Source organism: Rattus norvegicus, chromosome 11 (genome assembly GCF_021556685.1).
Source record: "Rattus norvegicus strain SHRSP/BbbUtx chromosome 11, alternate assembly SHRSP_T2T, whole genome shotgun sequence".
Classification (NCBI taxonomy): Eukaryota; Metazoa; Chordata; class Mammalia; order Rodentia; family Muridae; genus Rattus; species Rattus norvegicus.
Genome location: NC_141544.1, coordinates 47485956 through 47500560, shown reverse-complemented (window position 1 = coordinate 47500560; position 14605 = coordinate 47485956). Strand labels below are relative to the sequence as shown.

The 14605-nt window shown below is 48.8% G+C and overlaps 1 protein-coding gene across 21 annotated transcripts in view; it reads right to left on the bottom strand.

The window, feature by feature from the left end:
• Positions 1–5964, bottom strand: part of Dyrk1a (dual specificity tyrosine phosphorylation regulated kinase 1A) — a 119287-nt gene extending 113323 nt beyond the window's left edge. For 5 of the 21 annotated variants that reach the window (XM_087575541.1, XM_087575530.1, XM_087575540.1 and 2 more), the window contains exon 1: positions 4482–5336. The gene's annotated coding sequence lies outside the window, so the exon portion shown is untranslated. Of the gene's footprint in view, positions 1–3151; positions 4165–4481; positions 5341–5891 lie in introns of those variants that run through there. The other 16 variants (XM_087575536.1, XM_087575548.1, XM_087575538.1 and 13 more) reach the window with 7 other exon arrangements.
• Positions 5965–14605: the final 8641 nt, after the last annotated feature.

The window sequence follows — 14605 nt, the reverse complement described above, 5'->3', positions numbered from 1 at the left end:
TTCATTCTGTCTATAAAAGCAAATTCTCAGCCAAAAAAAAGCCACCTCCCAAAAACCACAAATCCCAGCCTCCTGTGCAGCTAAGTATGGCCACATGACTAAATCTGAGTAACAGTGCATGGGGGAAAGACCGTGCTGTCTAATGGACAGTGTAGTGGAGAGGAGGAGACAGACATTAAAGGAGTGAGTGCATATAAATCAGCCATGACTCATTCTACAGCTATCAGCAATAAAGGCTGTGAAAAGAAAGGACAAGTCTTCCTTGCCTCCTGCGTGTAAAGTCAGACTTAACTTTCAGCACAGCTAAGGGGGTGTGGGATAGGGTGGGGACAGTAAAGGCATCCTGGGGCAGTGATGCAGAGAGAGAAAGAAAGAGTGAGTATGTCTGAAAAAGATCTGAGAAGGAGACAGGGAAGCAGAAGAGAAGTATGCATGAGGCCATCTGCACAAGAACATGACAGCTGCCCACTTCCTGTCACAGGGGAGGACACCATGCTAAGACGTGGGTCCTGACCTGGAGCCTCAAGTACTCCTCTGAACCAGGTATCATCAAGCTCTGGGAGAGATGCCAGGGTCAGCAGCCTACCCAGACACACCCAAGACACAGCCTTAGCCATAGATCCCATTAAATATTTCTGAACAGAAATCAAGATTGCTGACACTGTTTTGGTTTTTAAAGTTTAAAAAGAGAAACAGAGAAGGAACAAAAGAAAAAGTTAGAGGTTGTCTGACTATGAAGATGTGGTCTTTAGTTGATGCCTTCTAAAAGCTGGTTTCATACCATGTCAAACCTTCACAGCAGGCTCCCACAAAGCAAAGCATCTCAACTATGAGATTTCAACTTTGTATAGTAAAATAACTTGAGACATGACTTTTACATGACTACTGTATATTACACACACACACACACACACACACACACACACACACACACGTATCCCTTAGTCAAAAAGTATTCCTTGTGAAAATTTAGCTGATTGACAATAACAACATACATAAAAGTCATCCTTGAGAAAAGTACCCTCTATTCAGAACTAGCTGCCAAGAACCCAACGTGGCCCCTTGTCAGCACGAGTTTGCATTGGTAGAAACACAGCAGTTTAGATGTCCAACGTACGTTTTCATCCTCAACCAAGAAATGTAACTCGTTATAGAATTCTCAAAGGAGAATTCAGAGCCAAAATATAACTTTAAAAAGCATAGCAAGTCATTTTGTTTTTATATACCAAAATGAAACTAAAATTTAAAAACTAACACTTGCCTGCACTATCTAATATGAACCTTTATTTTAGTTATGTAAAACCTGCATTCAATTCTCACATACCCAACAAGAGACTTTACACTCCAGCTTAACATTATGAAGTTGACATGAGGCATAAGTTCAAAAGATTCCTTCATTTAGGGACAACTTTAGGTAACAAAATAATAATTTTTTCCAAGTAGTTAAATACCAATTTTAACCCCCATATTTTGTAATTCCAACCTGTGCGAGCATTAGGTTATGAATTACCACAGACTGTCTTGCCATCAAACATGGCAGTGGATAGGATAGGATAGGATAGGATAGGATAGGATAGGACAGGATAGCACAGGGTCCCAGCCTTCAGAAGGTACACCACTCCATACACACCACTCCATACACACCACTCCATACACACCACTCCATACACTAACTACTACTCTGGTCCTATGGCTGACAGGTAAACTGTGAAACCACAAGTGACCCTGACTGTTATGTCCAAGCAAGAGATCCGTTGCTAAGATGAAAGCAGGCAAGTACAAGTGGAGAAGGCCACCAAAGCACTCACCACAAGGCAGAGTATCTGGGCCAAGTTACTGTCTAGAAATGCCACAGGATTATTCACACTAATATCTGCAAGTGCAGAGCCAAGTTCTTGACAGACTCTAGAAACTCATGGTGTTTGCTGGGTTTGAGGGCTAAGCTCCTTCTTGAGGGGTAGAAAAGAAGTTGCTGGGAAGAGGGCAGGGGCTGGCAGGTGTGAACAAGAAGCAAATGACAAATTAACATACACATCACAAGTAGCAAGAGATTCACAAATTAAGCACTCCCTCTATGAGTCTTATTATGCATAATGTCCTGCAGTACAAAATAGTTCTTGGTCATCCAAAATTCTACACAGAAATTTCTTTCTGGAACAGACATTTGCCAACCACACACTCCTTAACATCTCTGTGCTATTAAACATGGTGTAAAGTAATACCCAAAGTAAACACACACAGTGCTGTTTTCCTTGACAGTTACATAACACCCATGACAAAGTTCATGCCATGTCTCTAACAAGGAATCTTAGCTTTACCCTCAGTCACTGCACTGCACAAACTTACACGCTCACCACTGTCACTCCCATCTGTGAGTCACAAGCACCAAGAAAACTCAGTGACAGAACACAACTCTCAAGGGGTTTCTCTAGCCAAGGGTCTTTCTGACTATCATGTTCTCTTGAATGTTATTTTTTTTAACCATAGCACATAGCAATGGATGAGGTTAAATTTTTAACAGATCACACACCAGTGTCTTCAAGAAGCTCCACTGGATCCTTCAGTCGATTTCCTATCCTTACAAATAATTATCATCACTTCAGTTCTATTCCTTCAAAGACAACAATTTCTTCAACATCCACAAGGCATACAAAATATGTGTCCTTGTCCCACAGACACAGGGGCAACCCTTCTAGAATTTCTGAGCTTATGCCTCTCTGAGGTTAAATAGGAACTTTCTGTGGCCATTTTTACAAGAACTTGGTGTAGATGCTGACAGAGGTCTTAAGTCTAACTGTTTGAACAGTACCACAGACACCACCATCAGGCCAGGGCAGAGGCTCCGAACGAAGGGCAGGGTTCTTCTATAAGACATGTACTCTGAAAATCCACATAACCAAATAAACCTTAACCATTATTCCTCTGAAACCTTGACAAGTAAAATTTGAGCTCCTGTCTCCATTTACAGTCTATCTAAATATGTAATTCTTTAAGACAATTATAAAGAAATTTAACAAAAAGTAAGGTAATTCCACTGCATTATTAACATCAGTACCTAATAGTTATTCTTAATATGCAAAGTACAAAGTATCAAGAGAAATGTAAGTCTTTAAAGACAAAAAATAACTTCACACCAAACTTTATGACTTACCAATATGCAAAAAGAACTCTATACTATAACAGTTCAACGCAAAGAACAAAATGCACCAATGGTTTCAATTATTCCATTCAAAAGCAGACTAGTTTGCTTGGGGTGGGGGGGGTGGGGGGCGTTGTGTGTGACAAGTTTCATTACAAGGGCTCATCTAAACTGTACTTCTGCAAACCCTAAATTAACTCCACCAAAACCTGTACCCAAACAGTCTCTAGGTTATAGCCCTGAGTCATCACACAGTACTTAATAATAAGTTAGGGGGTGATGATCAGGAACTGAGGCTAACAACTGACATAGGCCTCCTGGAGTCCTGGCTGTATGACCTTGGACTAGTCACTGCCCACCTCTAGGCTCAGTCTACTCATCTGTAAAATGGGTAACATTTCCTACTGGAAGGTTATATGAGGGAATATATAAAACTGTAGTTTAAAAGGCCTGGCACTAATCCACGAGTGTGAAAACAGTTACAAGGTATATTTTCTGGGGATTTGGCAGAACTCAAGAAGCAGATGATGCTGCACCTCGACGACAGGAGTCACATAATCTAGGGCTAGGCAAAGACAAGTCATTGGAGTCACTGACTCACGAATTTTGCCATTTTTAACTATTTCGGGGTAGGGAGGGGCCTCTAGCTAACTGCTGATATTCAGCAGCTCTGGGGCCTCTGGAGCCTGAGTGGGTCTGCGCCTATAAATAGATGTTGAAGTTTTGTAGCGATACACAGGTCTCCATTCTAATTCCTGTCTTCTCCCGCTGCTAAGCAGGTCACCCCGGCCCCTCCGAGGGTGCCCTGGGTCGCCCGTGCTGGCCGCCCGACTTCCAAGCACACCGGATCCCCAGGCCCGGGCGCGGGCCCACTGGGCCTCACAGACAGCAGGCTGCCGACCTTCGCCGGCTGGGCCCAGCCGGGCCCTGCGTCCTCGACTCCCAGCCGCCAGCCCCATTTTCTGAACCCGTGCATTGTCCTTGCCCAGAACCCCAGCGCTCCGCACGCCGGTGGGGACCGAGAGGAGGGACGAGGGAGGAGCTGGGGGCAGAGGATGAGGAGGAAGAGGAGGAGGAGGAGAAGGAGGACAGCCTCCTCCCCTGCGCCCGGGCGGCCAGTGGAGGTCTGGCGCCGGCCCGGCCCGAGGCAGCGGGTCCCACCCGCCTCAACTTTCCTCGGGGACGCGGCCTTCCTCCCCGGGCCCCGGGCCGCCCGCCCGCCCGCTCCTAAGATGGCAGGTCCCTCCCTCCCTCCCTCCGCTAGAGGCCTGGCGAGCCGGGCTCGCAGGCCCCGGGAAGCCGCGCGCAGGGCCGCGCCGCGCCGGGCGGGGCGGACACTCACCGGGACGATGGCGGGGCGCTCGCGCCGCTCCCTCCGGTGAGTCTCAGCCTCGAGCTCCCGCGCCGCGCTCCCGCCGCGGCCTCCGCAGCCAGCGCCGCCCCGGCCGCCTCTCTCCGCCCCCGGCGTCCCGGCTCCGCGCCGCAGCCGCGCTGGCTCAGGGTCCGTCGGGCTGGCGGGGCCGGCGGCGCTCGCGGCCGGGGAGGCGACAGCCCCTCCCCGGCAAATACCGCAGTCCCCGGGCCCCCGAGTGCCGGCGGCGGGGCCCGGCCCGGCCCGGTGCGGAGGGCGGCGTCGGCGGCGAGGCCGGGCGCCGAGCGGCGGCCGCTGCCGGCCGCTTCTTCCCGACGAGGATTTTGTAAATCTCACAAAATGGCGCGCGCTCCGAAGCTGCGCAGCGAGCAGCGCCGGGGCCCGAGCGGCGGCGGCGGCGGCGGCGGCGGCGGCTCCGCCAGGAGAGCCCGGACCGCCCGCCCCCGATCCCGCACAGACACTCGCGCACACTCACCGCGCGCACACTCGCCCTCGCACACGCTCCCTCACACTCACACCGGTCCCGCCCGCTCGCCGGCGGCGGCGGCGGCGGCGGCAGCGGCAGCGGCACCAACAGCAGCAGCAGGAACAGCAGCACAAGCGGCGGCGGCGGTGGCGCCCGCACCCCCGCTCGGGGAGTCCGCTCTCTCAGCCCGACCTGGGCCGCGATCGGCAGCAGCGACGGCAGCAGTCTCCCCGGATCCCCCCGCCGCGGTTGCCGCCGCCACCCCCGCCTCACTCCAATGGGGCTTTTTATTATTATTCGGGCGGGAAGCGAAAGGGTTTAAAAAAAAACCAACCAACAAAATGGCGACGGACCGACCCGGTCGCTATAGCAACTGTCAATCAAAACGCAAAACCCCGGCTGACGTGCTGACGTCCTCCGCCCGCCCCCCGGCCCCAAGCCGGCGGGCGGGGCCTGTTGCTCGGGTAACAGCAGATTCCGTTCCCTCCTTCCCCTCTCCTCCGTCCCCCAGCCAACCACCCAACCCCCCTCAGGTCACGTGAAGGATAAATTCGGAGCTCCGGCCCGCTACGAGTGTCAGAGGAGGGCGCGTGATTCGCTCGGGGGAGGGGAGAGGAGGGAAGGGAAGGGACGGGGGCGAGGCGGTGGCCTGCCGGTGCGCGAGCGAGCGCTTGCCGCCCCGCGGCCGCCTCGCCCCGCCCCCGCGCTCGCTCCCACGCCGACTGCGGCCGGGCCAGCGCGCGCCCCCGCAGCGCGCTCCCGCGCCGCGAGCCCGCAGCCCCGCCCGCGCGGCAGGGCAGGTTAGGGGAGCGGAGGGCAGGCCGCCCAACCTGCAGCCGGGTGAGGCCGCCGTCGAAAGCCCCTCGCCCGACCGGGCCCGCGCAGGCGACGACGATCGCCGGCATCCGGCTCACCTCCGGAATTCCGGCCGCGGCTGCAGGCGCGCGGCCGCCCCTTGCTCGGACCGTGCCCGCGCGCGGGTCGCGCAAAAACTTTCCAGGCTGGGCACGCTCCCGGGCGCCGGTTCCCCGGCTTCTCCATCGGAATGCCCTGCCAGGACCAACCCAGGGCTTGGGGGGGGTGGGGATTTTTGGTCTTGGGTTTTTTTTTGTTTTGTTTTGTTTTGTTTTTTTATTCTTGCCTGTCATAAGTCACCTCGGTTTCCCGATTCTTAATTTGCCCACTTGGCCCTAACAGTCGAATCTTTACTGGAATTCTGCCTTTCGTTTTTCTTTTATTCTACTGTCTTCCGCCTGGCTAAATACCTCCTGGTGTGCTCTCTCAGGCCATTGACATTGAAGTCGGCTGTGCTGGCTACTTTGTAATTAGTAGACAGCCACTGGCTAAAATTGTATTTTGTACCTATTCTAAAATAATGGCGTTAGCTAGTAGCTTAAAAGCGTATACATAAAGATATTTTCCTGTGTATGTATATACACTGTTGCACGCCAAATGTAACAGGATTAATTTCTACACTTGATTTTTGACATATTGGTGTTGAGGTTTTGCTTAAGCTCTTTGTAACAGATGCAGTCTTATAAACAAATGTAAAAACACCAGTAAATACCGGTCTCCCTGAAGTGTGACTCTAGGAAACATTTGCCTTCAGTGATTTCCCTCAAGCCTCCTATAGTTAGTACAGTATTGATACACTAAAGCAGCTATTCAACTTAACACAGGCAGAAAAAGAAAAAAAAAAAAAGACCAAAACTAAAGCAAATTAGGACAGGGAAAGGAAAATAACCTGCTTAGACTGCCCTGGATATCAAAAATTTGCAGCATCTGACAAACATATTTTTGGCTGCCCTGTTGATATAACTAAAGCCCACAAACAACATAATTAATCTGAAAACTCAAGTAGCCAAGAGTGTCCAATGAGTTCACAGGAGTTAGTACCTGGTCATTCCCAAACACAAGCTTCCTCCAGTTCCTCCTGCCTCACCTCCAGGCTCTCACCCTATTGACCAGACTTCCTTTTCGAACACAACGCTAAAAACTAAAATCCCCATCAAATGTTTAAAGCTGGTAAAGGAGGAAATCTGTTTAACCTATGGGTAACACTGGCTGACTATGATGGTGTCTCAAGAAATAGGTCAAGCTAGAAGGCACTCAGTGTGAGGCAAAATCTCAAGGCTGTACATGCTCAGGATTAGGAAGTGTTGGTCCCAATATCTAGGAGATGTACCCTCTCCCAAACCCATACTATGGCAACCTTACCTGACACCAGGTAAGTTTTCATGTTTTGGGACAGGAATGCTATCAAGTATTTGATACGGATGTCACCTATAAAGTGGCCTGCACATCATGGCTGGTGACAATCAAGGGACACAGCAGCCTCTGGAAGAAGCACCAGTCTAGTGTTAACCAGGTGGCAGAAATTAAAGCTTTGATTTTAGGTGAGAATCCCATCCGTGAAAAAGCAAGGACAGTCCTCCCAGTTTTCAGTCACTGCCAAGCAGCTCATTCTAGGACACCCAGACCTCACAGAAAATGGTCCAGCCCATTCTACAGAGAGAAGATAGGTGACTAGTGACACCCTGGCATGACACAACCAGTGAGCGGTGGGGATGGGATTCAAATCCAAGAGTATTTGCAACCGGTGTTCGCACCACACCAAAGCGTTTTTTGGAGAGTAAGTCTTCACAGAAGCCATCAAGTCAAAAAAAAAAAAAAAATGAGGTCTTTGGGCTGGACCCAGATTCTCAATGACCAATGTCCTTCTAACAAACTAGACTAGAGACACAACAAACCACTGGCAAGGGATGGAAAAACCAAGGAGCAAGGAAAATTGGAGGCAACTGAACCCTGGCCAAGAACAGATGCATCCCTGATGTCCGGTCTGCACCTCATTTGTGATAGAGACCCCGTTGGAGTGCCAACAAGGTTTCTCCTGGCTCCCCCACATCCAGTTAGTAATCATCTTGGTGATGCACTATTTTAAATCCATTAGGTTGAGTAGATGGAATCCTGCTGGGAGTTAAACCAACTATTCCAAGGACAAATGAATTAATGTTCTCTTCCCACCTCTGCCCCTCAGGCAAGGCAAGAAGTAAAACAATTCGGAATTCAGTCCTGGACAGTGCCAGGCCTGCAATCCGACCCCCTCTCCCTCTATGCCCACAGACTAGAGCTGACAGAGTAACTTCAGGTACTTGACTGCATATTGTTCAGATTTTAAAAGCAATCATGGATATAAAATACTAAAACAAAAGAAGATGAAGGCCTTATAAAAACTGAAGTTGATGATAGGATGTGAATGAAGAAACTAACAGTTCTCTGCATCTGAGGTCCAAAAACAAAAAAAAAATAAAATAAAATAACTAGAAAATGTATGGTCATTTAAACAATGTAACAATGTGAAAGAGTAATAATGGTGTAAACAAAAAGATTCAGAGTTTGTTGCCAGAGCTGCTGGATCAAAACCTGGACTCTTAAAACCTAACACATTAAGGAAACAAATAGTAGTGAGAACCTGGAGATTTATTAAACTTAGCTACACCAGGAAGAGGGGCAGGAGGCCCAGTGGATAGAGGTCAAGAAGTAAGCTCTGTTAAGCAGTCCCTGCTAAGTACTCTCCCACCCATCATAAACAAACTCTGAGCTCCTCTCTTGTGCGAGGTGGTCTAAGAAGTTGTCAGACGGTATGAAATCTCTTCCTCTGCCAAGTTCCTCTTCTGACTGGCACTGAGACCTGTTCCTTCTCCCAGCCTGCAACTCCTGGGGAAATTCCAATTCCTTGGGGTGCATTGTCTGATATCCAGTGGGGAAATTGCACTTCCTCCTGCCGGGAAGCTTATAAGATTGCCCAGAAAAGTCCTCATATAGCCTTCGTGGTAGCATATATTCTTCCAGGGTTTCCTAGGGAAATGCGGGTGGGTGTTCACTCTATATGCACACAGAGTGTCCTTCTTTATTACCCGTAAAAATAATGCTCTTTTTTCAAACCTCCCTGAGGACCTATGGGCAGGTAAGGATTGCTGGGGGAGAGACATTCTCCTCAGTGGCATAATCATTGGTAAATTACCCATGCTCCTCCAGTAAATAATCCCTCACCCATGCTCCTACAGGCAAATTCAGTCAAATTCACTGGGTGCCCCCAAATGTGATTATTGGAAACCTACGCTCCCTGTATATCTGGTGTACACTCCAGAAGGCAGGAAGACAGGCACCTTTATATTGACTTCTTTGCTGATAAAAAGAAGAATGAAAGAAAGAGATGAAATACGTGTTGTTAGACCACATCATGGATACCAACACCTTGCACTCAGCAAGCCAGCCAATTTCTCTGTGGCTGCCTTCCTCCACTCCCAGCATATCACAAAGCAAGTCCTCCCCGACTTCCTCCCTGCTTCCTTCAGCCATGGTCCTGAACAAAGTGCTGGGCCAGCACTTTAAACTGCTTTATGCCAAGATATAGTTCAAACAGTTCCCTTGTCTTGAAAGCAATACTCATTTCCTTCTCATCCTGTTGGTGTGTTTGTCAGGATTACTTCATAAACTATCATTAACAATTTCTTTTCCTAGGACTTTAAGAAAAATAAATAAATTTTATTATAATAAAATAATAAATAGAAAATATGAAATTTCAACAAGAAGAGAACATAAGGGGTTGGGGATTTGGCTTAGTGGTAGAGCGCTTGCCTAGGAAGCGCAAGGCCCTGGGTTCGGTCCCCAGCTCCGAAAAAAAGAAAAAAAAAAAAAAAAGAGAACATAAGTCAACTAGGAGAAAAGTGAGAGCAGGTGCCTGAAAGCTGTCCTCAGACCTCTGCGTGACACTGCACACACCCATGTGCATAGACAGGTACATACACACACTCATACACACACATAGAGGAAGTCAGGACAGAAACTCAAACAGGGTCTACTGGCTTGCTTCTCAAGACTTGCTCAGCCTGCTTTCTTAGAGAACCCAGAACCAGGAGCCGGGTGGATGGCCCCACCCACAGTGGGCTGTGCCCCCCCCCCATACACACACACCATTAACACTAATTAAGAAAATTCCCTATAGGATTGCCTACAGCCTGATCATAGAGAGGAATTTTCTTAATTGAGGTTGCTTCCTCTCTGGTGCTTCCAACTTGTGTCAAATTGATACAAAACTCCACAACACAAACGACCCCTTATTGACTTGACCCACACACATCACTCACCATGAAGCCACAAGTCTCCCCTTCTCACCCTTTCCCAAGATCTCACGTTGAAAGTATACATAACTCTAAAAGTCCCACAGTCTTACAAATTCTAGCACATCAAAGTCCAATCTCTTTAATAAATCCAAAATCTCTTAAAAGTTCCGTCTTCCAGCCATGGGCTCCTATAAAAATTAAAATGAAGTTAAATACTTTCTCCCTTCAAGAAGGAAGAACAAGGGCACATTCACATCTGAACAAAGCAAAAACTCTAATTAGTGTAAACAACTAAAAGTCCAATTATCTGGGATCCATTCCCGGTCTTCTGGGCTCCTACAAAGGGTCGGGTCCCTTCTCCAGCTCTGCCCTCTGCAGCACTCAGCTCGTATCTTAGGTTCAGGCTGGCTCCGCTCCACCGCTGCTCTTGGTGGTCATTCCACGGTAATCGCATCTCCAAGATTTCTGGGGTCCCTTGCTACAAAAAAAAAAAAAAAAAAAAAAAAAACCTGGGCTACGTTTTCACCAATAACCTTTCCTGGGCTCTCTTCAGGGACTGCAGCCCAGCTACACCGTGCCAAGCTCCAGCTTCATGCCTTCAAAACCAAGACCACATGGGTGACAACAGTGCCACATTCAGCTGCCAGCACAAGGTACATCGGTCATCTCTGGAAGACAGCTCCCGTGTGCCAACTGAGGAAATACCTCAGTGATACTGCTCTCTTCTTTTTTTTTTTTTTTTCCGGAGCTGGGGACCGAATCCAGGGCCTTGCGTTTACTAGGCAAGCGCTCTACTGCTGAGCTAAATCCCCAACCCTCCCTGGTCGCTTCTTAATCACAGCTGATTCTTCAACCCCAGCTGACCAACATCCACTGTCCCAGGAACTCCACTGTCTGGCTATTCACAGCTGAGTCCTCAGCCCCAGCTGATCAGACATTACAGATTCTTCACACAGATGGTCCAGAGGAGTCTTTGCTTCCTTCTGAACCTGCCAAACCCAGGCCTCCATCTTCTGCACTGCTCTCAACATTCTTATCCTCCAAGCTCCCACAGAACAGCTCACTGAGCTCTCAACGCTCAATGGCTCTTTTAGCCAAATTTCCAAAGTCTATCCACAGTCCTCCCCAAAACACAGTCAGATCTATCACAGCAGCCCCCTGCCATGCTGGTACCAACTTGCCTTAGGGTTTCTATCACTGCAATGAAACACCATAATCCAAGGAAAGTAGGGAAGAGAGGGTTCATTTGGCTTACACTTTCATATCACTGTTAATCTTCAAAGGAAGTCAGGACAGGAACTCAAGGCCGTGGAGGGTGCTGCTTACTGGTTTGCTCTTCATGACTTGCTCAGCCTGCTTTATTGTAGATCCTAGGACCACCAGCCCAGGATGACACCACCCACAGTAGGCTGGGACCTCCCCACCAATCACTAATTAAGAAAATGCTCTACAGGTCTGCCTACAGACAAGTATTATGCTAGTCTTATGGAGGCATTCTCTCCATCAAGGTTCCCTCCTCTCAGATGACTTTAGCTTGTATCAAGTTGACATAAAGCCACCCAGCACAGTACCCAAGCAATAATTTCTCCAAGTCAGCAGAACAAAGAGGAATGCCCCCGATGAGGCTGATGAAGAATTAACAATTTTTTTAAAGATTTATTCATTTATTATATATAAGTACACTGTAGCTGTCTTCAGACACACCAGAAGAGGGCATCGGATCTCTTTACAGATGGTTGTGAGCCACCATGTGGTTGCTGGGAATTGATCTCAGGACCTCTGGAAGAGTAGTCGGGTGCTCTTAACCGCTGAGCCATCTCTCCAGCCTCCAGAATTAACAATTTGTTGCATGGAATTCATAGTTAGGTAGGAGGCTCCAGACTGCAAACCCTTGTCAGCCTCCAAAGGCTCAGTAATAAACAGTTCTCGCCGGTGCCCTTTGTCCTGGCCATCATGTCATTGAAGTGTGGAGGAGATGCCGGTCGTCAGCTAAACACTACCAGCATTTCAACGTTTCCCTTACTTTGCTTCAAGTCAATAGTGCAGCAATGACATTTACCTACTCTGTTTCTAATCTCTCTCTCTCTCTCTCTCTCTCTCTCTCTCTCTCTCTCTCTCTGTACCTGGGGATTAGAACCCAGGACCTCCTGCATGCCAGGCAAATGTTCTACCGCTGAACATCTCCAGCCCATGGATTCTGGGTTTTCACCTTTGACTCACTCAAGCGTATCTGGCATGACCTAAGTGATGTTTTGTATTTGTGTGTGCCCGTGCATGTGTGCCTGGATTGTTGTCTGTGTGTACCAGAGACAACGTCTCCTGCCGTACCACAAAGTTACACCACCAGCTCTATTTTGATTTTTACTCTCAAATATTTATCCATTTATTCATTTTATTAGAGATGGGTTATCATTATCGTGGCCTTGGCTTGCCTGAAACTTGCTCTGTTGCCCAAGCTAGTGTCAAAGTCACAGAACTCTGCCTGACTCAACTTCCTGAGTGCTGGCGTATAACCAGCAATGAAGGAAAAGACTGTGCTGTTTTCTGATTCCTCCATCCTATCTCCAAAGTCTGAAGCCATCGACTGGCTTGTATGGCAGCAAGAAATGGGTGTTTTCTGTGCTTGACATGGATGAGATTTTATATTGCCAGAGGAAAGAGGGATTAGTCAACGAAGCCTAAAGAAGCAGACTCCCCCTCAGAGCTATAGCAGCAGAGTGGTCACTGTACATCCCCATAGTTCTGGGACAGCCCAGTGTCTCAAACCGAAGTGTCCTTTGTCCGCTTGGCACTTCGCCCCAACTGATATCCAGTTTGAAAACTGCAGTTCTAAGAGTTAGCTCAGTCAGTGAAGGACTTGCCTAGGTCAATCTCCAGCACCCATAAAAAAAGACAGGCAAGGTGTGCACTGCTGGGTTCCCAGCACTAGGGAGGCAGAGCCTAGGAGATCCCTGGGGCTAACAGGTCAGCCAGCCTAGCCTAGTCAGTGAGCTCCAGACTGAAGAGAGACAATGTCCCAATAAACAAGGGGGCTGGAGCTGGAGAGATGGCTCAGTGGTTAAGAGCACTGACTGCTCTTCCTAAAGGTCCTGAGTTCAATTCCCAGGACCACATGATGGCCCATTTGTCAAGACATCTAATTGCAGAGAGCGACAGTGTGCTCACATATATAAAATAAGTAGGTCTTTTTTCAACACACCACAGAAACTAACTACAGACTCCTCCATTCTTTGGACAGAGAGGACTAGACTGGTGAGTATTGACTTCCATATCCAAAACTGCAAAAATAACAAAGGATCTCTCCAGCTACACCTTCATCAGCTTAAAGGCAAAGCCAAATGTCAAAAGCCGTCTTATGAGGGACAACACACACACACACACACACACACACACACACACACACACACACACCCGTCCATTCCCACATCTATACTTCCTTCCAGACTTTTCTTTCTTTTGTTTACTTTTTTAGCTTTTTCTTGATTCTTTGTGAATTTCACATCGTGCATCTCAACCTGACTCATTTCCCCTCCATGTCCACCCTCTGTCTTTGCAACCAAGCCACACACAGAAGAAAAAGATTCTCACCAAGGAAGCTGCACTGTGTCCCACAGCGTACCCTTTGCCCAAACAGCTTTACTTGCAAATGTTCACTGCAATGAGTCATTGGTCGGTCTGGTTGGAGGCCTCTGGCTTCTCCTCACTGGGACTCCCTTTGGATACCCCATTGTTGTCCTGTGTCACGAAGACCCTGCAGCTTTCCCTGCAGGGTTGGCTTCTTCACGTGCTCCAGCTTCACAGATGAAGTAGACGTTAGGGCAAACAGTGCCCTAACCCAATGCCCTGGGTCTGGACCTGGGTATTAGCTGAGTTGGTCAACCTGCCAGCTCTCTCAAGCCGAACCACCAGGCCCGTTCTCCCGCTTTGCCCAGGTGAGAGATGGGGCCAGCTCTCTTTCCTGTGGCAGCTGGCAAAGGACTGACCTGCAGCCATGCCACCAGGGTTCTCCCACACTGCACCAGCCCCCTTCCTGGGCTCAAACCCTTGAGCCAGCTCACCCGTGCCCACTCCACCAGAACCAGCTCTACTGTGCTGCTCAGGCAAGGTGCAGGGGCTGCTCTCCTGAGTGTCTTTTGTTCGTTTGTATTCTACGTGTATGCGTGCTTTGCCTGCATCATGTACATGTGATGCCCTCAGAGGCCAGCAGAGGCCGTTGGATGCCCTGAAACCAGAGTCCAGATGATGGTGTGCAGTGCGGATGCTGGAAACTGAACCCAAGCCCTCTGGAAGAACAGCCCATGCTTCTAACTGCTGACTCGTCTCTCCAGTCCCCACTCCAGACCTTGTAAGCAGAAAAGTATCGATTGTGTCTCACTTCCTATTGGATAAGGCCAGTAGAAGATACTGGACAGAGGGGGGCTGCTAACCCCATGTCCCCATGTCGTTGCTTGCTGAAAAGCTTAAAGGATGCCCGGCTGGACTGGGGCGAGGTTTGAAGTCAA